Source organism: Vespula vulgaris, chromosome 17, assembly GCF_905475345.1.
Source record: "Vespula vulgaris chromosome 17, iyVesVulg1.1, whole genome shotgun sequence".
Taxonomy (NCBI): Eukaryota; Metazoa; Arthropoda; class Insecta; order Hymenoptera; family Vespidae; genus Vespula; species Vespula vulgaris.
Window position 1 is genome coordinate 291,301 of NC_066602.1, and position 26,772 is coordinate 318,072.

General features: G+C 30.2%; 4 long non-coding RNA genes across 14 annotated transcripts in view; 2 read left to right on the plus strand and 2 right to left on the minus strand.

The window, feature by feature from the left end:
• Positions 1 to 113: 113 nt before the first annotated feature.
• LOC127070114 (uncharacterized) lies at positions 114 to 7,327 on the plus strand. Its single transcript, XR_007784164.1, has 5 exons — positions 114 to 601; positions 2,595 to 2,650; positions 2,742 to 3,361; positions 4,797 to 4,946; positions 5,371 to 7,327. It is a non-coding gene; the product is annotated as an uncharacterized LOC127070114 (long non-coding RNA).
• On the minus strand, positions 6,672 to 19,150 carry LOC127070167 (uncharacterized). 4 transcript variants are annotated; one of them, XR_007784276.1, is made up of 6 exons: positions 16,657 to 17,973; positions 16,225 to 16,572; positions 15,544 to 15,866; positions 15,259 to 15,453; positions 14,991 to 15,175; positions 6,672 to 14,911 (listed from the first exon to the last, which is right to left on the minus strand). It is a non-coding gene; the product is annotated as an uncharacterized LOC127070167 (long non-coding RNA). The 4 variants fall into 4 exon arrangements; XR_007784277.1 differs by lacking the exons at positions 16,225 to 16,572; positions 16,657 to 17,973 and adding an exon at positions 19,058 to 19,150; XR_007784274.1 differs by having other exon boundaries at positions 16,225 to 17,973.
• Positions 17,841 to 26,772, plus strand: part of LOC127070089 (uncharacterized) — a 51,915-nt gene continuing 42,983 nt past the window's right edge. For 3 of the 7 annotated variants that reach the window (XR_007784005.1, XR_007784004.1, XR_007783999.1), the window contains exons 1-5: positions 18,123 to 18,137; positions 18,861 to 19,235; positions 19,566 to 19,717; positions 19,833 to 19,987; positions 20,527 to 20,703. This is a non-coding gene — a long non-coding RNA (uncharacterized LOC127070089). Of the gene's footprint in view, positions 17,856 to 18,122; positions 18,138 to 18,860; positions 19,236 to 19,565; positions 19,718 to 19,832; positions 19,988 to 20,526; positions 20,704 to 21,097; positions 21,369 to 26,772 lie in introns of those variants that run through there. The other 4 variants (XR_007784003.1, XR_007784002.1, XR_007784001.1 and 1 more) reach the window with 4 other exon arrangements.
• Positions 20,718 to 26,772, minus strand: part of LOC127070147 (uncharacterized) — a 43,953-nt gene continuing 37,898 nt past the window's right edge. Inside the window, exon 11 of one of the 2 annotated variants that reach the window (XR_007784235.1) lies at positions 20,718 to 20,936. This is a non-coding gene — a long non-coding RNA (uncharacterized LOC127070147). Of the gene's footprint in view, positions 20,937 to 24,765; positions 26,763 to 26,772 lie in introns of those variants that run through there. The other variant, XR_007784234.1, reaches the window with a different exon arrangement.

Genomic DNA, 26,772 nt, shown 5'->3' on the forward strand with positions numbered 1-26,772 from the left:
CGATAATAGACGGAAAGAGAAAGAGAAAGACAAAAGTTATAATTGCCATGACGACGAACCTTCTCGAAACTGATATAGTACTGTTTCACCAAGCTACATTCTAATGGTGGTACGAGACTAGGGAATATATCCTTTCAAAGGATTCAAAGGCAAGTAGCTTTGGCAAGAGGGTAAAATCGATTGAGTTCGGAAAGGTTCGTCAAAGGGTCGTCCGACTGTGTAAGCGGATCGTGGATCAAAGTGGAACTTTTGCTCTACGAGGGAATATTGCTTCGTAGAAAAGAAGATTTTATCGCGGTATCTTCTTGGATTTCATCTTCTTTCACCCTCAAAAGGATTTAACACAGTCGAAAAGAGAAAATGAAAATCGATAATAACGTTGATAGTGTTCTTGGATATCGAATTAATATTAATTATGATATCAATTAGTTAAAAAATTACATATACTATAATAATATTTATTTCAATGCCATGGGTGAAATTGGGAACGATAAGGAAAATCTTAAAGCGATTAGCAATGATTCCAAAAAGGAAGATCTGCGAATCGATCTTGAAGAAGAAGAGGAAGCAAAAGGAGATGTAGGAGATGAAGAATACGAAGGTGAGAATAAAGATTTTGAGTCCACGCTCGTTTAAATGAAATTAAGATAGATTTAACTTCCTAAAATTATTAAACCTATAGGGACGATCAAAGGATTTATCGATTTGTTTCACGTTTACGTCACCTTGTCGTCGTTATTCCATCAAATTTTACTAAGTAATCATTCGATTAAATTCAATAATAGAAGAAATGTTGAATGAATCTTGTAATTTGTTTGTTATAATATTCATATCGTCTACTTAAAAAATATTCATAATATTTAATTTACGTTTTAGAGTAATACGGTGATTTCAACCAATTAATTTGCCACGTACCTAGGATTCTTTTGTTAATACGTTCTGATATTGATTTGATGAAAATGCATTTGCGTATTACGATCTTTCCTACGTATCAAGTACCTTCGTTTTAATCGATTCGTTATTATACCTCTCTATCTGTGAGTGCTCTTCGGCATGCTTGGGTGGGCCATTTCTGGTGGACGGGAATGGGTGCGCGGTTCTGTGAGCGTACATTTCGTGTCTGATTTTTAAAACAGGAAAGATATTTTTTCATTTGTTTTTTCCCTTATCAAACGTAGAGACAATTGGATGATACAATTAGCTATATAACTCAATTATATATTTAAATCCAGCATTTATTTACTCGATTACATCTTTTGCATAGCGGTGGACGCGTCACTGATTTAATTACTCCTTTTAAACGAGTACATTTTTCTAGAATTTAGCTCCCGATTGAAGAACTTAAAATAATGATGCAATAATACCTCCAATTATCTAATATTTCGTATATTATATTCCAAATCAATCCTTGGAAGATATTTTATTTTTCAATTTTTATTTGAGAATTTTTTATTTTTATTACGCATAACCGAGCATAGCGACAATTTTATTATATTTCGAGTAAGATAGTATTTATAGTTTGCGAACGTATTATCCTTATGATTTTTTTTCTGAATAAACGCACGTAGAGTGTAACATTTTCATAATACTTCCGCCAACATAGTAGAGATCTATTATATTGTTTTCTTTCTATCGTTGTTCGAAAAACCAATCGACATGAGTCAAAGTATAAATTATAAATATTGTAGGAAGATAGCTTTTCCATTTGATTGCCATTCATTTTAAATACAATATTCTGAATTCTACATTCTTGGTAATGTCAACATTCTTTTCGCAAAACATTAATAAATATAAACACAAAAAAAATATTAAAAAAAAATAATAAAAAAAAGCATAATTCGATTTTTACAATATGAAATGATCGAAAAAATATATGTACGGACAATGATGGACAGGGGAATCAAAAGGAGAAAAAAAATAAAAAAAAAGGAATATAAAAGCAACTAGAAAATTCTCTTTATGATAATATCTATCCAAAATTATTGGTAACATTGCGAAAAGGTGATCAGGGATATATGAAAAAGAAAGTGTTGAACGAAACAGCGCATGCTCGAATCAATATAAAACCCCAGCTATCTGCGCAAGTTCAATAAACCGTATATTCTGTTTCGAATCGTCCTACACGCAAGTTCCTAGGAAATTCAAAAGAGGGACGATCCAGAATAATATATGGGCTCCTGATCAGCCACGATAATGGAAACTATCTAAAACATTATTAAAAAATCCCTATAGTCAGTTTAATCATATTTGAATTTTATACCATTTAATATTAACGCATTATACTGTGTTTTATACAATTTTGCATTCATTACTACGATATACTATAGATAATTGTATAGTTTTTTTTATTATTTTTTTGCATTATATATTACACCTTGTAATTTGTCTTAGGCATATTATTGTATAATATTAACCAGAGGAAATAGTATAATTGGAGTTACTTGAACTAAAGCTTCGTGAATTATTTGGAATATAAATATCCCTTGGAATGATAATATTTGACAATCTGCATTTTTAATTATCGAGTTGTTATAAAACTAAATTTCGATCTATCAATCGTAATGCCTTATTAAGTACTAATTGTTTTCTTGCAGATAGCCCTGCAAGACGTAATTATTAATGGAGTTAGAATTATTTTCGCTAGTACTTGGTAAGTTCATTACATTTTGTTTAAAATTAGTTTATATATTTTTTCTTTTATCTACTATATTTCTCAATTGAATTTTCTTTATTCTTTTCAGATGGTAAACTGATTCGATTTATACGTAAATACATGTATGTATATACACACATACACACATATACATATATGTATATGTATATATATATATATCTTTCTCCGTACCGTGTACTTTCTATGTACTAAAGTCTAATATTTATATACATATTTATTTATATATTGGTCTACAAATTGATAAACTATCTATATCTTTCTGAGAATCATCACGGATACAAATAAAAGACGGATGTAAAATTAAAAAAGAAATTAAAAGATAAGTTAAAATGAAAAATGAAGTTAATATTAAAGAGGAAAGGAAACATTGGGAAAAGAAGCGAACGAATGTGTATTGGGAAAGTGGAACAATTGATATTGATTTCATATTTTCATATATTTGTCTGGGATAGATAAGTGGAAACTCGATTTTTGATAAATATTTGCTGCTTCTGAATATCAAAATAAGAATTCAAAAGAAAAAGAAAAACTAAAAGCTCGACGAAATTTGGACCAACTTATTTTTAATCGATACGACAACGTGTCCAAAACGACAAAACTCCAAGAAAAAAAAGATGATTAGTATATAAACCGTAGTAGCTGAAAATTGGCCGCATATCTGGAATCGATATATTTTTCAGGTTCTTGGTAAGTAGAATCATATTTGAATTTTATAATATTTAACGCGAGGATCCATTTTCATAAGATCTTGTTCTATATAGCATGCTGTAGACAATAGGATAATTCTATATACCTATCTATGAGTTATATTAGAGACGCTATGTTATGCACTATTTTATAAAATTTCGTATCCAATACTACGATATACTGTTTTATAATATACTATAAGAAATTGCATAGTTTCTTATTACTTTTTCATTCTATATTTTACTTATTTTTATTATTATCATATACTATATTTTACGTGCGATTCGTCTCTTATTTATTGCATAATTTTGAAGTATTGTATAATATTAAACCGAGGAGAAAGTCTAATTAGGACTATCGTAATTAGGATATTTCTTTTTAGACATTTATAAGATCCAATCGTATAATCGTATATACAGCCAACTGTCGCACATCTGTTTGTTATTCTGCGATATTATTCCGTATTTTCTATCCCGATAATACTACCTATTGATGAGTCAAACATAGTTTATTTGCTTCCTGGAACCAATTGTATTCCTTGTTTGCCGGTCAGCTAATCAATTAGAATAGAAATACATGATTCCATGCTAAGAATACAAAGAGACGAACGGAGGGACGACTTGTCTTCGAGAGACACATATCCGCAACTGAAACGATTTCGTTTGCTTCTGTGATCAAACCTATTAGTTTTTGTTTTTCAATTATTATACAATCCGTTTGTTTGAAACGAAAGTTCATTTCAGAATGTAATAAGGATATTCTGATATTTTTTCTGACAAAAATAAAATTCTGAATATGAACTCAAATTTTTAAATAAATAATTACGACGCTGAGAAAGTATACTAAAACATTAATTGAACATTTTTAATATTTTCGGAAGACTCGGAAGTATGTTTAATGAAAATAAAATATCAAAAGGATTCAAATTTTTTAATGACCAATATTTTTTAATATCATTGTGAATATCGTTTAATTGTAATAATTATGAAGTATTCGGAGGAAGTAATTTAAAGATGTTCGAATGTTCATGTTTTATATGTCCTGTTGACCTTATCGTTATTGATATTATCTTCCACGTAATGAAACTACTCGGAAAAATTAATAAGACAGATCATTCGAAATAACAGTATTGATCTTTGTTTATATCAGTGTATATATACGTATTTATTTATAATTCTTTGTTTGTGGATGATTGTTCCTTGTCACGTAGTAACTGTTTCACACGATCGAATCGACGGAGGAAATATAAAAATTTGGATAAAGTGATATAGAAAGCAATGGATATGTGCTTTATTGTTTGTTATGCATCTGTTTTCAACTATCGAAAGTGTCTTGAATAAATTTAATATTCTGGTAATGAATAATAATATTTTACTTTAAGGGAATAAAAAGGATAGAAATGATAGTGTTAAATTGATTTTCCTCTTATTCCCAGGATATAGTTTTCGATGCGGTGTTACCATACACATTGCTAGAAGCTGATATTCCTTATATACACGACGAGAAGAGACGCACGTATAATTCAAGGAACCATTAAAAAGGAATATTAATGGTTACTACGAGCATCTATCCCTGGCAATCTGCTGTAAATAATTTTTCATTTTCTTAATTAGGAGCGGATAATAATTAGGATAATAAAATTTGTGAAAACTCTGCTTTAGATTTTTAATTTGATCGTATTATATTCTTATTGCTATGGAGACAATGATCATAGAGATTGGCTTCCCATATCATGTTGCATAAAACCAAAGAACTTTAACACTTCTGATCCTAATGATACATACGTTGGTGTTTTATTAAGAAAACTTAGTAAAATATTAGCAATAATATAAAAACATGTTTGAATGTTAACATTTAACAGTCTCCTACTTTAATTAATTAGGGTTATTACAAAAGTGCATTTCATGCTAATTTATTACATTTTTTTTACAATTACCTTAAAGAAAAACTTATACAATATTTTTTTTTATGTACACGTACGTGAATGTAATTTTCTTCATTCTTTGCAGGCGGCAGCGAGAGAGCTCCGATGTTTACTCGTCGGAGTAGAAAAGATGACTGATCCGGTAATCATCCAAATCAATCATTTGTTTACTTTACACATTACCAATGACCGCCATTTCAAAATTTAAATCTAATAGAAAATAAATTACAATTATTTGATATTTCGTCGGTGTTCCGCGGCGTGTAATGTTTAACGGAATTTACTATTGCTTAAAGAGTAATTTATTTAATTTCTCGTACATCTATATCCTTTAAATGAATTTAAAATTATCAAAAGTATTTAGTTTGAAGTTTTCACATTTAGAAAAAGAGGTCAATCGTCAAAGTTATTCAAAGGTTCGTTTTTATTAACATTACACGCAGCGGCGCAACTCAGATGCAACCATCCGGAGATCAAAATTATACGTTATTGAAATTTTAAGTTAAAATTATTTTGTTTCTCACGCGTTAGGACCTTCGTAATATTTAAGCGAATTCGTTTAAATGTTACAATCATGGAAATAATTCGATTATATATTATTTCTAAGAAGACATCAAGTTGAAGTACTTAAAGATTATTATAAAAATAATAATATTTAATTTATCAAATTACCAAGAAATATGATGCAAATTCTTCATTCTATCCGTAGAGAGATAAAAAGCATCGAATGATTCATATTTTGCTTTCCTTCCGTATTTTCCCTTTGTACTCGGCGTTCTCTCGGACGTTAGCTAGCAACAACGCAGCGGCATTACGTCGCACAAATGTGGTATATAGTGTAACATATTATATATTTTCACTTTGGTACCAAGGAATATATTATAGTAGTATTTGATTTATATGAATTTATTGACAAATTTATTCAATAGAATCGACATTTTATTCTATATAATTTTCTACGATATTTATGACGAGTTTTCTAACAATTCTTGTACACCATTTTCATTGCTATCATTATCTATGAGATTTTCTTATTTTTCTGATGAATTTTCCGAGAGAACATCCGAGTGCAAGGGGTTAAAAAGAAAATTAAAGCATGAATTAAAATCCAAAAAGTAATTGAAATTAAAAGAAAAATAATCGTTACAAAATAGACTTAAAAAAAAAGTAAACAAATATTTCAGAAATATTCAGAAAGCATATCAAATGGTTACAATTTCATATTTCTATATGCGTGTGTTAGATGTAAACTCGATTTTTGATTTATATTTACTTTTCTCTTAACTTTTCAGAAATTTTCCCAAAAATTTATTAATCACGCTCGGAAAAAAGTTAAATAAGAAAAATCTCATTTCTTAATTGAATTCTCAATACATATTTGTTTGCTTTTTTCTTTCATGTTCTTTTTTTTTTTAATTAAACTTTTTTCTTTGATTTTAATTTATCGTTTACTTTTCTTTTTGATTTTAATTTTACTTATATATTTAGAGTTGCATACATCGGAATAAATAATTTATCAACATGTAGACAATTATATGAATAAGTATGTATGTAAACATGATTAAATTTTAGTATATAGTAAGATATATATATATATGCATATATATATATACACATATATGTGTGTTTGTGGGTTTAAACACACATACAAAACGTATATATAGGAAGAAATATTATATAAAATTATCGCTAAACTAATTGAAAACAATATGTAATGAACTTAAAAACGACTAGCGAAGATAGTTCTATGTCCCTCTATTAATAATTACATCTTACTCAACTGACTATATAAAAACAATTAGCCCTGAATAATGCGTTGAAATTGATAGTCTAATAGTAAATTGAATCTTCTCGAAATCATCTTCTTTAAAATGATATATATGATATACATACCATTATCGCGGCTAATTGGGGGCTTATATATTATCTTGGATGTTCCCTATTCTGGGTCTTCGAAAAACTTGCATGGAAGACTACCAGATTCAGAATCAATATCATGTAATCCATTTCAATGAATACAATAAACTCAAATATCAAATCAATGTTTTCCTGTCATTTATTTCTACTATTTTTGAGATATTAATGAGATATTATATCATCCACAGTAATCTATATTGATATTCATCTTAATTGATATTCATGATTTTCTTCTTGATTATTCATTTGCTTTTAATTCCTCCTATCGATCATTCTCCAGATCCATATCCTTTCGATTATTTTACTTTGTAAACATCTAATTTTGTTTATCCCCTTTTGGGGGAGTGATCTTTTTTTGGTATTTCATTATTCAAATTTATTTATTTTTCGTGAAGAGAATATTGGTATTGCATAGAAAGTAGAATCAGAAGATTCTATTCAGAAGGAAAGGTTAATTAGCAGCAACAAGGCGGCACTTCGTTGCGTAAACGTGGTATATATTATAACATATTACACAGTGGTATTTGATTTATATGAATTTATATACATCGAGGAACAAATTTCTTGCAAAAGAAATCAAAATCCTAGTGTATAATTTTCTACGATATCCATGATAAGTTTTGAAGCAATTCTGATACATTTTGTGTTTATTCTTATTTTGTCAGAAATTCTTTGTGTAATTAATTAGTTCGGGAAAAAGTAAGGGCAGAGTATCAGATCAAATTCAATTCGTAACTCATGTGAAAATCTTATTAGTTAATATTACATAAAATCGTTCCATATCTTAAATATTTTTTTATCTTCAATACTCCCCGAATACATATTTGGTTGCTTTTTTCTTTAATATTATTTCTTTTAATTTCAATTTTTTTTCACTTATTTATGTTTTTTTAAAGTATTATTTTCATTTACTTATTTAATATATTATTTTTCCATAGTATTATTTACGAAGAGATTTTTTGATTTTCTCGTAAATAATAAGTTAAATAACATTTTTTTTTTTAATTAAAGGAAAAGCAAACATTTATCAGTAGTCGTGTTTACATTTATCTGTCTTGCGCAGATATATGAAAGTATGGGGTGGGTATTATTTGGTACACCTTCGCGATACATATCTCTTTGCTTCTATCTTAATGACATCTCTTTTATTATTTCAACTTATTGTTTTAGTTTCTCTTTAATTTTATTTTCATGCATATGCTTAGAGATGTTCAGATAGATATAAATACTTTATCAACGTGTAGACAAATGTGTGAATAAATATGTATATAAATGTATTAGATTCTAGTATATAGTAAGATACATATGTATATATATATATATATATATATATATATATATATATATATATATATGAATGTATTTGTATATATATGTATAGAATCCATCTGCCGTGTGAAAAGAACAATCAAGATTGCATTCATTAACACATCAGGCAGAGGAACAATTACAACTACATTCTCCCAATTTTTTCAAGTTGCCATAGAATTGTAACGAAGGTCTGTCGAAAATGGTTTTACGACCCTCTATTAACAATTCGGTCATAAAGGATTGCATAAAAGCAATCAACAAAATAATAAATTGTGAGAAACAAAAAATTCAAGTATGTTTTATCTTATCGAGTATATGTTGTTTAAAACGATATAGGTGATATAGAATTCATTATCGTAATTCATTAATTGCTGATATACTATTCTAAGCCTATATTTTCTCGATCTCTTTAGGATTTACTTAAATGACGACTGAATAAACAAATTTTACTCCCTTTCAAAGGATACAATAAATTCAAGTATCCTATCGAGCTTATTCTACCACTTATTTCCCACTATTTTTCATATATTAACGAGATATTGTCATCCACGGTAATCTCGTCACAACGTTACCAATAATTTTAAATCGACACTACCTTAGATGATAATTTTTTTTTTATGTTATCCCTTATTATTTTCTACGAAATCTATGATTAGTTCTGACGCAATTTTTTTTACAACATTCTTATCTCATTCTTTTTCTCACTAGATGATATAACTACCTCTTCTATCGTTTTCTTCCGGATTAATATTTATTTTTTCTAAAGTGGCTTTATCAACGCCTTTCTACAATTCTTTTTCACTACTTATATCTTATATCACGAGACTTGTGTTTATTTGGACACTGTCGTCTTCGTAATAAAAAAAAAAAAAAAAAAAATGGATAAATGAATGAAATGGAGATAATTGCATTTTACGAAATCACGGAATGATACATAACAATAATATAATAATTTCCTGTTTTTTTGACAATTTAGTCAAGGGATCTATTTATACTATTCGAAGCTTCAATACGAACTGATTGCAGCTTTGAAAATCTCTTTCCCCGAAATTAGGATCGGTTGTTTTCTTCATCTAATTTCACTATATATACAAGTTCTTCGTACAACCCTCCTTAAGCGGATCAGAGAAGGGCTCAGATTGTCGTGAAAGCACCCATCCTCTTCTCTTTCGTACAATCGACTGATATTCTTTTCATATAACTTAGTAATTGGACGATTTTTTTATTAGTTTTATTATACTGTTCCAATAGAAAATTTCAGAGAAATATGTATTTTCCAAAAAATTACGATAAAAACAGTGGTTCCTCCATAATCATTAAATAATTCTGAGGTCCTCCCGGAGAAGAAATATGTAAAAGGAAAGAAAGTAATATTACGAAAAAAAAAAAAAAATAAATATGTGAAAAGATTTTATCTAAAGCCATATATTTTATTACTATTGCGTAATAAAGAAAAGGAGGTCTTTGTTAACTTAAGCAATAGGTATTTGTTTACAAGAGGAAAAGGTAATATTGGATACAATGTTTTCAAGGAATGCCGAAGAAGATATACCTTCCGACGAAGAAATATTTTACAAGAGAAGATTTCACAAAAGGAATTACGTAATACGAAAATAGTAGTATCGTCCATATCCAATAGTAATATAACAATATTTTTAAGTATAACTTGGATTTACAAATATAACGGTAATTATTTGTTGACAATTATTAGTTCCGTTTTTAATGGAAATAATCATGAAAAACTGTAATTATTTATAATATAATTAATTATTATTGATAATTATTTTAATAATAACTCCAAAAATAATAATTATTGTAATTATTAACGTTATATTGAATTGATTGCTATGAAATTATTCGTCAATTCGTATAAAAAATTTGTAATGTTTCTTCTTTTCTTGTTTCAAGTTATGCTTAATAATAGTGTTTTAATATTATTAGATATTAATGATATTACAATTTTTGAACAATGTAATTCTTATCGTAAAATCTTCTTTTATACAAAAATTTTTTCGTCGGAAATTATATCTACTTCCATATTCCTGGAAAACATTTTCTCCATATATCACTTTCCTTCTTTGCACTCGGAGAACATTTATGGTTTCCTAATATTACCTTCTTCTCTTTCCCGTATTTCCCCGCCGAAAGAACCACTCAGTTAGTTAATCAAGGAATGGTCCAATTATCAAGTTATATGAAAAGAATATTAGTCGGTTTTATGGAAAAGTATCTCTAAAATAGGTTAAAATTCATAGACTGGTTAAGACTTAACAAAGTCATTCGTTCATTTTAATTGTATAATTACCGAAAATAAATCAGGTAATGCCTTTTAAATGTTACAGCAACTTTTCCTAAACGCAACAAAATAATAATTAAAATGATATAAATCAAGAAAATCAATTTCAATTTCAAAATAAAATATAGAAACGAAATTTTACAATAAATGTTATACTAATACCTACTGCTAAATTTAAAGATTATTGATGGAATAAACGAATGACTAGTCTAAATGATGAAATTGTTTTCATCGTTTGAATTATTTGTAAAAGTATTCTTTGGAATGTATGAAGTATATACGGCTAGGGATTATTTCGCGTATGGCTCTCATTTGCTTATTACTGGTTCGAAAACCACGGAAAAAACCCCTGCCGAAATTAATCTCTAAAATATCAAGTTTCCTAGATTCTAATTTTGTAGCTAGAACGCACGGGGATAGAAAATTTCCCCTCTCCTATAGTTATGTAGTTATATTTATATATACTCTATGTACACGCGAAATTATCTTATGTATCTTGGAATCTCCTCATGAGAATCTTACAATAATTTGTCTCTTTTTTAATTGCAATAATCACATAAAATTGTAATTATTTATAATATAATTAATTATTATAATAATAATTATTGTAATTATCAACACTAATTGCTATGAAATTAATCGTAAATTCATATACAAAATTCGTAATGTTAATTCTTTCGTAAGTCCAACTTTTATTTAAAAATAGTGTTCTAATGTTATTAGATATTAATCATATTACAATTTTCATACTATGAAAAATCTTATTGTAAACTCTTCTGTCGTATGCGGAAGAAATCGTTCGTCATATTTCTTTGTTTACTGATATTATAATTTTAGAAAGATCCTAGAACTAATAAGTCAGAAAATCGGAGTATAATATTCTTTTGGTGTATACTGTTTCGTGATGTCGAAATATACAATGTGAGCCTTCCACACGTTTACTTATTTCTTTTTCTAATAATACAATGTCGTACTTTCTAAGATTATCAACGTCTCTCAAAACTTTTAATGCTTCCTGGAGATGCTATAAAGCGACGTGTTAGATTTAAAGGCCAAATATTTCGTTTCGAAAAATCGTCCATGTCTTTAACTTATCCGTAAAGATCCGTATGCTGTTCATTATGTAACTAAAATAAAGCAGGAAGAAAAAATTTATAGAGGCAGTGACTACGAACATGGACGAGATTAATACAGCACTGTTTTCGAATCTTTCATTCAAATGGTTATATGAAGAGACGGAATATCTCCTTCTCAAAGGATCGAAGTGGGTTTTAGCTAGAGGATACAATCGATTGTGCTCAGAAAGATTTGTCGAAGGGCCGTCCGATGTTGCAAGCGGAACCTTATTCAAAGGGGAATCGAAATGGAACGGAGGCAGGTTTATATTGGAAAAGAATTAAAGCTGCTGGGACGATTAAAACATTCACCGTTACTCGATATAGTAGTATTAAATACTTAAAAATATATGTGAAATACTTTAAAATCGAAATAGATTTAAACTATACATGAAATATGAAGTCCACGTTTAGGTCATTCAGTCAATTTAAATAATTATTCAATATAATTAAAAACAGAAAAAATGTTGATTCTAATATTATTAGATATTAATGATATCACTATCAATTTTCGTACTATGTAAAGACTATGCAATTCTTATTGTTAAATCTTCCGTCGTAAAAAAATTTTTTCATCGGAATTTATATCTACTATCATTTTGCTTAAAAAAATTTTCTCCAAATATTACCTTCTTTTCTTGTAAACAGATGCATATTGCTCAAATTATCGAAGATGGTATTTTCGCTACTACACAATAATAAGAAATGTATTCGGAGAAAATCTTTCGTCACATTTATGGTTTCCTAATATTACCTTCTTCTCTTTTCCGTATTTCCCCTCCGTGAGAACCACTCAGATAGTTAATCAAGAAATGGTCAAATTACCAAGTTATATGAAAAGAGTATCAATCGGTTTTACGGAAAAGAAGTACATCCACAAACGTCTAAGGGCTTCTTTAAACCGCTTAAATAAAGTGACAAGGACTTGTCAGCAGTTGTACGCGAGTACGCTTCGTACGATGCATTGATATTTGATGGAGTAAACAAGTAATCATAAAACTGAGGAGATATTTTCGAAGCTGAACTCATTTCAAGTGAAACAGAAACTTCTAGTAAAATATAGTTCCCTGGACTAATAAGAAAATCAGAAGAGTAATATTCTTTTCTTATATATCGTTTCGTTTTTTCGTAATATACAATTTGAGACTACCAACGCTCTCAATTATTTCGTTCTTTTTCATTAAGAGAATGGCAAAATAACGAAACACTAGCAAGTTTCGTGTCATAAGTAATACGGAAGAGGAAATCCAGATAGACATTTATACAAATACGTTAGAAAAAATAAATATTATTCGGGAAGAAAACGATAAGAGTGATAGTGATGACAACCAACAAAAAAACGGAGATATCTCATACATAATGCGAGGGATGATGATGTGGAAAGAGAATTGTTTGTAGAGATCATAATATAGGTCATAAATAGATCATAGGGATCGTAGAAAGTTATAATGGTCAAAATTTTGATTTTTTTGCAAAAATATATGATCCCTCATGTCTACAAATTCCCGTCAACGGGTATTGATTGGGATTTAACGTACGATCTGCACGTACGCACCACCTTCTCTCGTACTTACCATCCAGCACCATCATATTAAACGATTTATTATTACCTCTCTCGCACGTGCGCGCTTATATGCGTGCTTACGTACGCGAGATCAAGTGGGTGGGAATGAGTGAGCGTGTCTGCGTACATCTCTCATGTTTTCAAAACAAGAAGGTATTTTTTCATTAGTTTTCCTCTCATAAAACCAAGCAAACAATTCGATAATACGATTAGCGGTATAATTCAATTATCTATATAGCTGTATCATATAATTACCTGGTTAAGTTTTTTGCAGATCCATCTACCACGACTGATTTGATTCTTCTATATAAACAGTTATATTTTCCTAGAAATTTACTCCCTATTGGAGAATGTAAAACAATAATCCCATTATACCTCCAGTCATCTAATATTTCGTATATTATGTTCCAAAGCAATTTGTTCCTAAGAAAATAGTCCATAGCTTTGCAAAATAAGTAACCGGGTTTTCAAACGATGAATCTTAATAGGCAATTGAACTATAGAGCTAATCTCCAATTATCTGCTTGGTCTGATGATAGGAAATTAAATGAAAACATATTTTCCTTATTATCAAGATAAGACAGGAGTTATTCGCATACACCAACACAGTACACAAGGGCACTCAATTCCGGCCACTCGACTGGCGCAGATATACGCGCACGAGAGCACACGCCGAAAGAGAGGGATAATAACGAAAAGTTTAAATCGAAAGTACTTGACGATAAGTACGGGAAAACATTAATAACAGGTGATTCGCGCTACGCACCAAACTATGTCCTCCAAATTTCAATATTTATGAAAATCGCTAATTAAATATTACGAATATTTTTTAAGTACATGTGAATATTATGACAAACAATTCGAAATATAGAATTCAACATTTCTTCTTTTCTAATTATATCGAACGGTTACCTAATTTAAATTGATGGAATAACGGTGACGTGAACGTGGATTTTCCATTTCCCGTATAATTTAAAAGTATTCCCCTGCTAACATTATTACTTCCACAAATGGTGAATCTTTTCATCAACCCTCCATGTTAATTTGTTTTAAGTGATGTATCACCTCAGTTTCATGTCAATTCCCCTTTGACCCTTGCCCCGCGTCGAACTTCGTACGCCCCTTCTACAAAACTTTCTGAGCACAATCGCATATACCCTCCAACTAAAGCCGTTCACGTTTGGTTCTTTTGAATAAGCTAAATCCCTCCCATTTCCTCGTACCGCCGTTTCAAGCTTTATAAAATAGCACCATATTGGTCTTTCCAAACTATGTTGGAAAAACACAAATATTTTTTCTTCTTTTCCCTTCTCCTAGGTAGTCCCAATCACAACATGTACACAAGTGCAATAGTTAACGATGTTCCTTCTTTGGTTATGATTTCCAACTGCTTCTTGAACTCATCTTTTGCTTTTACGATGCACTATATAATAAAAGATGAGATTAATATAGAAAATTGGATAAGTTACGTAACGAGTTATTTATATCTGATCTCTTCGTACCTCGTTTATTAAAATTTAATATTAAAGTCGATTGTTGCTATAATAATGCTCTAGCAATAGCAACATTGTTTTCAGGCACCATATAATTAGCTTTCTTTTTCTCCAACTTGGGTTTCACATCATTTGTAATAAATTATTGTAATAAATTCGTGAGCAGCATTAGCTTCTTCCGCCGCTTTTACAATCTGACACATTAAATGACAAATGACATGAGACGTAAAATTCTATCAGACAATATTGAAATTTTTATTCATATATTATTATTCACCTGTTCTTCTTCATCAAGCATCTCGCTTCCCATATCTAATATTCTTCATTAGATTAGTTGAAAGATATATGGATTCTTGATTTATATAAACTAATGCAATACCTTAAGGATAGCTACAGTTAAGAGACCTAATGTCCCTCTCATCAGTAGCAATACTTCTGTCGCCATCATAAAATCTTTGTGAAAATTCAGTAACTGAAATAAAACGTACTTATGATATAGATTTTATCTCGCATATTATACTTTCGAAGAAAAAATTTATATCTTATTTCCAAAATATCTTACCATTCGATAAATACAGCATTGATTGATTGACCATTTAAATATAAGATAAAAGAGAAAAATGTTTTCGTTTCGTTATCTGGTTGGTCGTCGGACATTTATATTATCTATGTAGGACCTATCATCTGATTTAAAAATGAACAGGAAGTGCAATATGAATGTGTTTCACTTCGGATGTCGAATGTTTAATCATGAAGTAGAGCACATTTGAAATTCTCGTATCTTCTCTAAAAGTAATTACAATTCAGATAACAATCAATTCTGCTTCTTTGCAACACTTCAAGGCTGTTGGAACTGCTTTCGCCTGCGTTTCATCTTCTGTATCTCTGGAAGAATTTACAATTCGTAGTTTAGTTAAGAGTCATGACAGACCCTTAATTGTTCATTTAAATTGTGCAGTCATCAAAGGTAAATCGGGTTACGCCCTTTTAAGCGATATAAAATATCTTCTACGAGAAGCAACAAAATAATACTTAGGATGGCATTGATCACGAAAATCAGTTTCATTTCCCTAATATTGTATTCAAATCTTATAATAAGTTACATACTAACGATTACCGATAAATCTACATTATATCGATAAGGAACAAAGGACTAGTGAGAATGAAGAACTTGTACCGTTTGGATTGCTTGTAAGTTTTCTTTGGGACGTATGGAGTGTAGACGCGATTATTTAGCACTTACTTGCACATTACTCGTTAAAAATTAAAAATCATTGAAAGGATGACATTTGCAGATGAGACTTCCCCAAATCGTTACGTCCAAAGACCCAGCAAAGTTCCGAGGCGTGGCACGGTGGAAGGGATTATTACATTATAAGCCGATCAATCAATACCACGTATTACACGATAGAAAGAGCGAAAATGTCATGGGTCGTGAGAAAGTAAATTTTCGAATGGTTCTATATTGACAGGACTAATTATTTACCTTTTTTTGTTTCTGATCTTTCTTGTTTTTTCACCCATTGTTTCTTTACAATATACAATTAGAAATTAAATACAGAATTTTGATAATCGGCTTTCAATATTTTTTCTATTTATGTCGATAAAAATATTTAACAGTTAGTATTAATTTCGAGTAAAAAAGATTCCTTGAAAATTTGTTTCGTAATATTACCTTTTATTCTCTGTTTATTTAAGTTAAGAAGCCTCTCTCTTTCTTTATTACACAGTGCCAAAGAATATGGATTGAGAGATAATCATTCGTTATATTTACTTTTCTTTTCGCGAAATTCATTTGAATGCCCTTTACACAATTCAATCAAAGCTTCCTATTCCGCGATCGAAAGAGCCGAAAAGGAAATGATTGGGGAGAAATACCAATCCCTTTTGATTCGAGTTACTATTGCCCTTTGCTGTTACCTACCATATGAAATAAACGACAGTGCATAACTGTGTATTGTAAGACATGCTTTTGCTTCGATTAATTGGTAGCGTCCTACCAAGAGTTAATATTAAATGAAAAGAAATTAATTTTTTGTTGCTATTTTCTCATAATTAAAAGATCTTGTGAACGTTATTACCCACATTTTTAATTTCCATCTGTCAAACGTCAGCCAAAAATGTTATTTATGCAACAAAATTTTTTTTCCGTTTTCTTTTTTTCATAATAAAAATAGTAGATTCGGCGAAGTGATCAACATGAGAAGTATCTGATCTTCTTTTGAAATTTTAAGTTTTTTGTTACAATACATCGACAGGGACGTAATGGTTTATATTATAGCGCGAATTTTGAAAAGTGAAAAAACAATACATATCCATATTTCTCATGCATAGAGAGCATACATTTAATTACACGTTATCCAGCGGTGATATTGTGTTATCAAAGATTATCAACGTCTTCCAAAACTTCTGCAATGCTTCTAGGAAATACCATATATTATCGTGCTGGAATAACCAGCAAGGTATTTCCTTTTGAAACATCGTCCTTTTCTCTACTTTTCTCTGATACCTTGTTCAATACCGTGTTTGTCAGCTGATCGATATTAAACGGAAAGGGAAAGAATGAAGACAAAAGTTATAATGGCCATGACGACGAATCTGCTCGAGACTCATATAGTACAGTTTTACGAAGCTACGTTCGAATGGTGGTATGGGGCTAGAGAAAACATCCCTTCAAAGGAACCAAAGCTAAGCAGCTTCGTAAGAGGATATAAGCGATTGCGTTCGGAAAAGTTCGTCGAAGAGACATCCGACGGTGCACGCGAATCGTGGATCAAAGTGGAATTTTTGCTCTAATGAGGGAACGTTCTTTCGTATATAAGAAGATTACTTCTCGGAATCTTTATGGATTCCATCTTTTCTCGTGCTTAAAAAGTATTCATAATATTTAATTTACGTTTTAATGTAATATTGTAAATTCAACGATGTAATTTGCTACGTAGTCAGGATTCTCTTATTAGTATGTTTTGATAGGGATTTGAAGAAAATGCATACGCGTATTACGATCTTCCCTATTCGTCTTAATCGATTCGGTATTACTTCTCTTCATCCGTGATTGCCCTTCAGCACGCTTGGATAGGCCAGTTCATGTGGACGGGAATGTGTGGCGCGGTCTTGTGAACGTAACACTCGTGTCTGATTTTGAAAACATGAAAGGTATTTTTTCATTTGTGTTTCCCTTATCAAACCAATGACTGAATCAGACAATTGGGTGAGACGATCGTATAACTCAATTACCCATTTCAATGCATCGTTTAATCACTCGGCTACATCTTTTCATAGCTATGGACGCGATACTGATTTAATTATTCCGTTCGAACGAGTACATTGATATGAGCTCCCTATAGAAGAAGTGAAAACAATGATCCAATAAACCCTCCAGTTATCTAATATTTCGTATATAATGTTATAAAAACAATCAATTCCTTGGAAGATATTTTATTTCTCAATTTTTAATTGAGAATTGTTTATTTCTATTACGCATAACCGAGCATAGCGACACTTTTATTATATTTCTAGTACAATAATATTTGTAGTTTCCGAATGTACTACCCCTAAAACTTTTTTTTTTGAATAATCGCACATTGAATGTAATACTATCATAATATTTCCTCCAACATAGGAGAGATCTATTATATTTCTTCTAGCCATCGTTATTAGATCAACCGATCAACATCGCACAAGTCATAAGTCGTAAATATTGTAGGGAGATCCTCCATGAAATTGATTACCATTTCGTTTAAATACAATATTCTGTATTCTGCTGTTTTGTTAATGTCGAAATTCCCTTCGCAAAAAATGAATAAATGTGTATATATAAATATTACCAAAAATTTTCCTCTTTGGAAAGAAGATAAACACAATTCGATTTTTCCAAAGTGAAACGATCGAAAAGATGTGAGTATGGAGAATGAAGAACAGGGGAATCAAAGGAGAAAAAGGAGTCAAAAGGAGAAAAGAAAGGTAAAGGCGAAACGAAATTTCCCCTTTACGATAATATCGATCCAAAGTTACTGCTAACATTGTGAATATATGTAAAAGAGGGAGTGGGATCAAACAGCGCATGCTCGAGTTACTTTTGGAAGGGTTACGAGCAATCCACAGAAATTGAATAAATCGTTCACTCTGTTTCGAGTCGTCCTAGAAGCACGTTCTTGTGGGCCTTAGGAGATGGACGGTCCGGAGTGATATAAAAGCGCCTCTTCAGTCGCGATAATGGAAACCATCTGTAACATTTTAAGCAACACGCTCTCGGTTAGTTAAATTTTATTTGAATTTTATATATTTATAGTTTAATATTAACGCATTATAGTGTATTTTATACAATTTTTTGTTCAATTCTACTGTTCTACATATAGTATATTTTATAATATATCATAGAAAGTTGCATAGTTTTTTATTATTATTTTACACAATATATTATATCGTACAATTTGTCTCGGGTATATTATTGTATAATATTAAACAGAGAAAATAGTGTAATTGGAGTTATTTGTACAAAAATTTAGTGAAATATTTAGACAATATGAATATCCCTTGGAATGGTTATATTTGACAGTCTTCTTTTTTAACGGGTTGTTACAGAACTGTCTCTCGATAAACGAATCATAATGCATTATTAAGAACTAATTGTTTTCTCACAAATAGTCCTGCATTAGCCCTGCATTACTTGATACTCGTTAGCCTATTAATCCTGTATTAACGGAGGGAGATAGAAATATTTTCACTAGAACATGGTAAGTTCATTACATTCTGTCTAAAATCATCTCATATATTTTCTTTTTTATTTACTATGCAAAAACAGGCAGAAATGATATAAAGTGTTAAACTAATATTTCTTTCTATTTCCAGGATATAGTTTTCCTTGAGGTGTTACCACATACTTTGCGAGATGTTAATATCATATTCCTTATATAGACGTCAAGAAGGGTGGACTGCATAATTCAAGGAACCATTAAAGAGGAATACCAATGTCTACCACCAGCATTTAATCCTTGCAATCTGCTGTAAGTAATTTTTTATTTTCTTGATTACCAGCGTGTAATAATTATAATAATAAATTTTGAAAAAATTCTGCTTTAAATTTCCAATTTGATCGTATTATATTCTTGTTGCTTTGGAAATAATGACCCTACAGATAGGCTTCACATACCATGTTGCATAAACTACAGATCTGTAACATTTCTGATCCTAATGATGCATACGTCGGTGTATTATGAAGAAAACTTAGTAAAATGTTTGCAATAATATAAAAACACCTTGGAATGTTAACATTGACCAGTCTCCTTTTTTAATTAATTAGGGTTATTACCAAAGTGTATTTCATTCGATCAATAGTGACATGATATTACGGGTTAAATGTTATCATGAATCTCACCCTCTAATATCTTTCATAGTAATAATTTGCTTAATTATGTTTATTCATAGGAAGAGATACTGCTATTTTCGCTGGTTCATTATATTTTTTTACAATTACCTTAGATAAAAACTTAAATAATATTTTTTCTTATATACGCGTACGTAATTTTCTTCATTTTTTTTTCAGGCGAAAGTGACAGAGCTTCGATGTTTACTGGAGCGTTTAACGAAATGTTACTAAAACAGTGATTTATTTAACTTCTCGTCCATCTATTTCGTTCAAATGGATTTAAAATTACCGAAAGTATTAAGTTTGAAGTTTTCACCTGTGGAAAGCGAAGATAACCTTCAAGTTCATTCAAAGGTTCGTTTTTATTGACATTATACGTAGCGACGCAACTCAGATGCAACCACTCTGAGATTAAAATTAGAAATTGTTAAAACTTTAGGTTAAAATTATTTCATGTTTCTTGCGCGTTACGATCTTCGTAATGTTTAAATGAATTTGTGTTTGTGTTTGCGTGAGTATATATATATATATATATATATATATATATACACATATGTGTGTATGTATGTAGAGAATCTATCTGCCGTCTGAAAAGAATAATGAAAATTTCATTCATGCACGTAGCAAATATAAGGCAAAATTTTATATAATTTTATCGCCAAGCTAACTTTAAACAATATGTAATGAACTTACAAATTTCTAAGTGAAAATTGTTTCATCCTGCTCTATTAATAATTACGTCTTACAGGACTGGCTGTATAAAAACAAAAATGATCCCGCTGGACAATCAATTGACACTGATAAGTGAAGATAAGAAAAATTAATATACGCTTTATCTTATCGAAAGTGTTGTTTAAAATGATATAGACGATATACTCCATTATCGTGCCTGGGGGGGTGCTTCTATAGGGTTCCATCTTCTGGAGTCCACTGGAACCTGCATGGATGACTACGAGACTCAGAATCAGTAGTTTGTATTCCTCTTAAAAGAATACAATAAATTCAATGATAAAAATCAATTTTTTTACCATTTATTTTGGCCCCCACTGTTTTGCAGATATTAACGAGATGTTATGTCATCCTCGGTAATCACATCACAGTGTTACCAATAATTATGAATAGATACTATCTGCTTATCGGTCATTCTATATACATCATCTCTCCCTTGTGATTATTTTACTTTGTAAGCATCGAATTTGGTTTATCTACTTTTCAAGGAAGACCTTCTATTTGGTACATATTTATTCATATTTATATAATTTTCGTGAAGAGAACGTCGACATTATCAAGAAAAGAAGACTTCCAAAATTGTATTTAAAAGAAAAGATTATCTCAAGGAATTGCTATCTTCCTACAAGATTTATAATTCTTACTTGGAGGGAAGTCGACCGTTTGATCGAACAACGATAGTAAGAAAACAATATAAAAGATCAATACTATGTTGGGGGAAGTATTAAATTAATTGTAAATGTTTATTATATGTACGCTTATGGAGATATTTAATAATTCGAGGAAATATAAGAAAAATACCAAATAAATTTGTCATATTATATTACAATCAATATAATGTAGTCGTTTCTATACTCGGGTATACGTAATGAGAAATAAACGAATCGAGAAAGTATATTTCCCGAGGAACTAAATAGTTTGGAGCGTAATATACGAAATATTTGATTACTCGAAGTATAATTGGATCATTCTTTAAAATTTTCCAGTCGAAAATAAGTTTTTAGGAAAATGTACTTGTTCGTATGAAAGAACTAAAGTAGTCACGGTACATTGATCTGCAAATTAAATAATACATCTAAATAGGTAATTAAAATACACTGCTAATTGTATTATGGAATTCTCTGCTTGGTTTTATGAGAGGAAAACAAATGAAAAAATACCTTTCTTCTTATCAAAATAAGGAAGGAGATATACGCATGCACGCTCTCAGAACCGCACACGTAATCCCGCCCACATGAACTAGCACGGATTAGCGAACACAAGAAAACAGGTGCATAGAGGGGGGTAATAAAAATTCGTTTACCATAAAGGTACTTGACGAAACTTTTGGAAGAATGTCACGTGTACATGCTTTTTCATTTAATCCCAATCGAAATGTATTTGCGCTAGGCAGTAAATTAATTCATCCATATACCTACATTTCTGAAAAACGTTCTTTATATGTTATTTTTAAGCACATGACATGAATATTCTGACAAACATTGAACCAAACACTTCGTCTCTTTGTAATTATGTTGATTAATTAAACTGACGTTTTAACGATGCACGGTGTGGTAAACGTTCTCTGAATATATATCGCATAATTTAAAAGCGTTTCCGGGTTAACACTATTATCCTGAAAAATGGTGAATCTTTTGATCGTTCATGCAGATTTAATCATTTTTAATATTAAAGCAGTACCAATGTTAGCCTGAGTACCATTTCAATTCTTGAATTAAATCCTCAGTTTTTTTCATCTGATAAAAATATCATTTTTTTTCTTTTATTACTCAATATTAAAAAATATGAAGTCAGAAGAAAGCTTTCGCAATATTCTTGTTTTTTTTTTTTTCGTTATACCATCTTCCCTTTGACGTATTTTATTTCCAAGCGCTTTACGCGAAGCAATTAAAATGTCCTATTACGCGGCCGAAAAAGTGTGGGTTGGGAGGAAATTAATTTCTCAATCTCTTTTAATTCAACATGTTATTACCGTCCCTTTTTAACTACCATATAAATAAATTCATATTGCACAAAGGCATATCGAAATAAACGCTTCTGCTTCATTTTAATTGATCGCTCCCTAGCGAGGATTAATATTTAATGGAAAGGCATTAATTATAGTATTGATATTCTCTTATGATAAAAATATCTTGTGCACGTTAATATACACATTTATGATTCTCATCAGAAGAATCATTCCCATCAGAAAAAATGTTATTAATGCAAAAAATATTTTTTTCCCAATTTCCTTATGTATTAATAAAAATTATATGACAGACAAATTGATCAGTATAAGAAGTAACTAATTGTATTTTAACATATTCAGTTTTGTGTTACAGTTCATCGGTGGTAATGGCGCTTTAAATTACAGATCGAATTCAAAAAGAAGAAAAAAAGAAGTACATATAGACATATCTCATGCATGGAAAACATAGATTGAATCACACATTATCGGTCGAAAATATTGTACTATCTAAGTTTATCAACATCTTCCGAAACTTTTTAGTACTTCCTAGAGATACTACAAAGCAGCGTGTTAGACTCGAAGGCAAGATATTTCGTTTCGAAAAATCGTCCTTGACTTTAACTCATCCGGAAAGATCCATATCCTGCACATTATGTGACTAAAATAAAGCAGGAAGAACAAGAAAAAATTTATAGTGGCAATGAGTACAAACATTGACGAGATTAATATGGCGATGTTTTCGAATGTTTCATTCGAATGGTAATGTGAAGGGACGGAATATCCCGCACTCAAAGGATCGAAGTGGGTTTTAGCTAGAGGATACAGTCGATTGTGCTCAAAAAGATTTTTCGAAGAGCCGTTCGACGTTGTAAGCAGGACCTTGTTCAACGGAGAATCGAAAAGAAATGGAGGGATCTTTATATTGCAAAAGGATTAAAGCTGCTGCGACGATTAAAACATTCACCGTTTTTCCATATAATAGTGAAAAAGATATTATATGTATTACTATAAAATCAGAACAGTTTTAGATTATACATGAAATATTAAGTCCACGTTTAGGTCACCCTGTCATTGTTATGCAGTCAATTTAGATTCATAAATATTCATAATATTTAATATACGTTTATCAGGGATATAGGAATTTAGACGAAGTAATTTGCTAGGTAGAGCGAATTCCTTTGTTAACGGGTATTGATCGGAATTTAACGACCTGCTCGTAATTCTCTCATACTTGTAGTCAAGCACCATCATATTAAACGATTTATTATTACCTCTGTCCGTATACTAGCACGCTTACGTGCTCCAGTTCAAGTGGGCGTAAATGAGTGCCCGTGCCAGGTATTTTCTCATTAGTTTTCCTCTTATTCTATATAAACGAGTATATTTTTCGTGGATGATAATTGTTCCTTGTCACGTAGTAATTGTTTCACACGATCGAATCGACGGAGGAAATATAAAAATTTGCATAAAGTGTAATAAAAGGCGATGAATGTGTACTACACTCTTTGCTATGCAGCTGTCTTCAATTACCGCAAATTTCTTGAATAAATTTAAATCCGGTAAAGAATAATGATGTTTTACTATCAAGGAGTAAAAAGGGTAGAAATGATGTAAGTGTTATTTCCTTTTATTCCCAGGATATAGGTCCCGATGCGATGTTACCACACATCGGGAAGAGTCGAGCACAGAATTCAAGGAACCATTAAAGAGAAAATAGTAGCGTGTAAGGTTCAACGGAATTTACTATTGCTTAAACAGTGGTTTATTTAACTACTCGTACATGTATATAGTTTTAATAAATTTACAAATATCTGAAGTATTAAGTTTGAAGTATTCACCTTTATAAAAAGACGGCAATCGTCAAAGCCAGTCAAAAATTCGTTTTTCTTGACATTACCCGCAGTGACGTAACTCAGATGCATTCACGCAGAGATCAAAATCACAAATTATTGAAATTTTAGCTTAAATTATCTTTAGTTCCTCTCGGCTTTCAGTATCCGCAATATTAAAGAGAATATACTATCGTTTCAATATTACGATCATGAAAACAATTCATCTGTCGATTATACATTATTTTTAAGGAGATAGGTTGAAATGCTATAATCGTTACTATAGTAATAATATTATTCGATTTATCGAAGAGCAAGGAGAATGATACAAATTCTTTTTTCGTTGAGTAGACGCATGAAAAGCACCGAATGATTTAAATTTCGATATTTTTCCGTATTTACCGGTCTTACTCGGTGCCCATTCGAACGTTAATTATCAGCAACACGGTGGCGTTTCGTCGCGCAAACGTCGTGTATATTATAACATATTGTATAATGGTATTTGATTTATAGGAATTTATATACATCGAGGAACAAATTTCTTGCAAAAGAAATCAAAAGTCTATTCCATATCATTTTCCACGATATCCACGATATGTTTTGAAGCAATTCAGGTAGACCATTTTGTGTTTATTCTTATTTTGTCATAAATTCAATTATTTTCATTTACTTATTTATTATATTACTTTTCTATAGTATTATTTACGAATGGGTTGTTTGATTTTCTCGTAAATAATAAATTAAATAATAATAAATAATTTTTTTTTGAAACTAAATGAAATGCAAACATTTTTCAACGGTGGAGTTTACATTTATCTGTCTTGCAAAGATATATGAAACTATGAAATCGGTATCAGTTGGTTCATTTTACCGACAAACATCTCTTTACTTCTTTCTTAATGACATCATTTTTATTATTTCAATTTATTTGTCAAGTATCTCTTTAATACCATTTTCATTTATCTGCTTAGAGATGTTCACTATATCAACGTGTAGACAAATGTGTGAATAAATGTATATATATATACATACATATATATATATATGTATTAGATTTTAGTATATAGTAAGATATATATGAATATGTACATAGATATAAATGTATGTATTTGTGTGTATATATATATAGAATCCCTCTGCCGTGTTAAAGAGTAATCAAAATTGCACCCATGAACGCATCAGGCCGAACGTATGACAAAAAATTTATTTATCCAAATTTCCGCGAAGCAAACTTTTAAAGTTCCGACGTTTATATTATCGAGGGTATGTTGTTTCAAACGATATAGATGATATAAAATTCATTACCCAGCCTAGTTGGTGGCTAATATATTATTCTGGGCTTTTCCCTTCTGTAACTCTAAGGAATATGATTAAATGACGATACAATAAACACATTGTACTTCCTTTTAAAGGATACAATAAATCCAAGAATTAAATCACAATTTGTCTTCCGTCTATTTTCTATCTCCTTTTTTATATATATTATTATTATTTTATATTATTATATTATTTTTATATTATTACTTTTATATATATTATTTCATGTATATTATACGTCTTATTTCATATATATATTTTTCATAAATGAATGAGATATTATGTCACAATGTTGCAAATAATTTTAAATCGACACTACCGTAGATGGTACTTTTTTTTTATTTCTATCCTTGCTCCTTACTTTTGATTCTTTCTCTGCTTTTGATTATTCTCCATATGCACATCCTTTCGATCATTTTACTTTGTAAAAATCTAATTTTGTTTATCCCCTTTTGGGGGAGTGACCTTTTTTTAGTACTTACTTATTCATATTTATTTATCTTTTTTCAAGAGAACATTGTCATTATCAAGAAATAGAATCGGGAGATTCTATTTAGAAGGAAAGGTATTTTCATGGAAAGGCTTCCTTCCTAGAACATT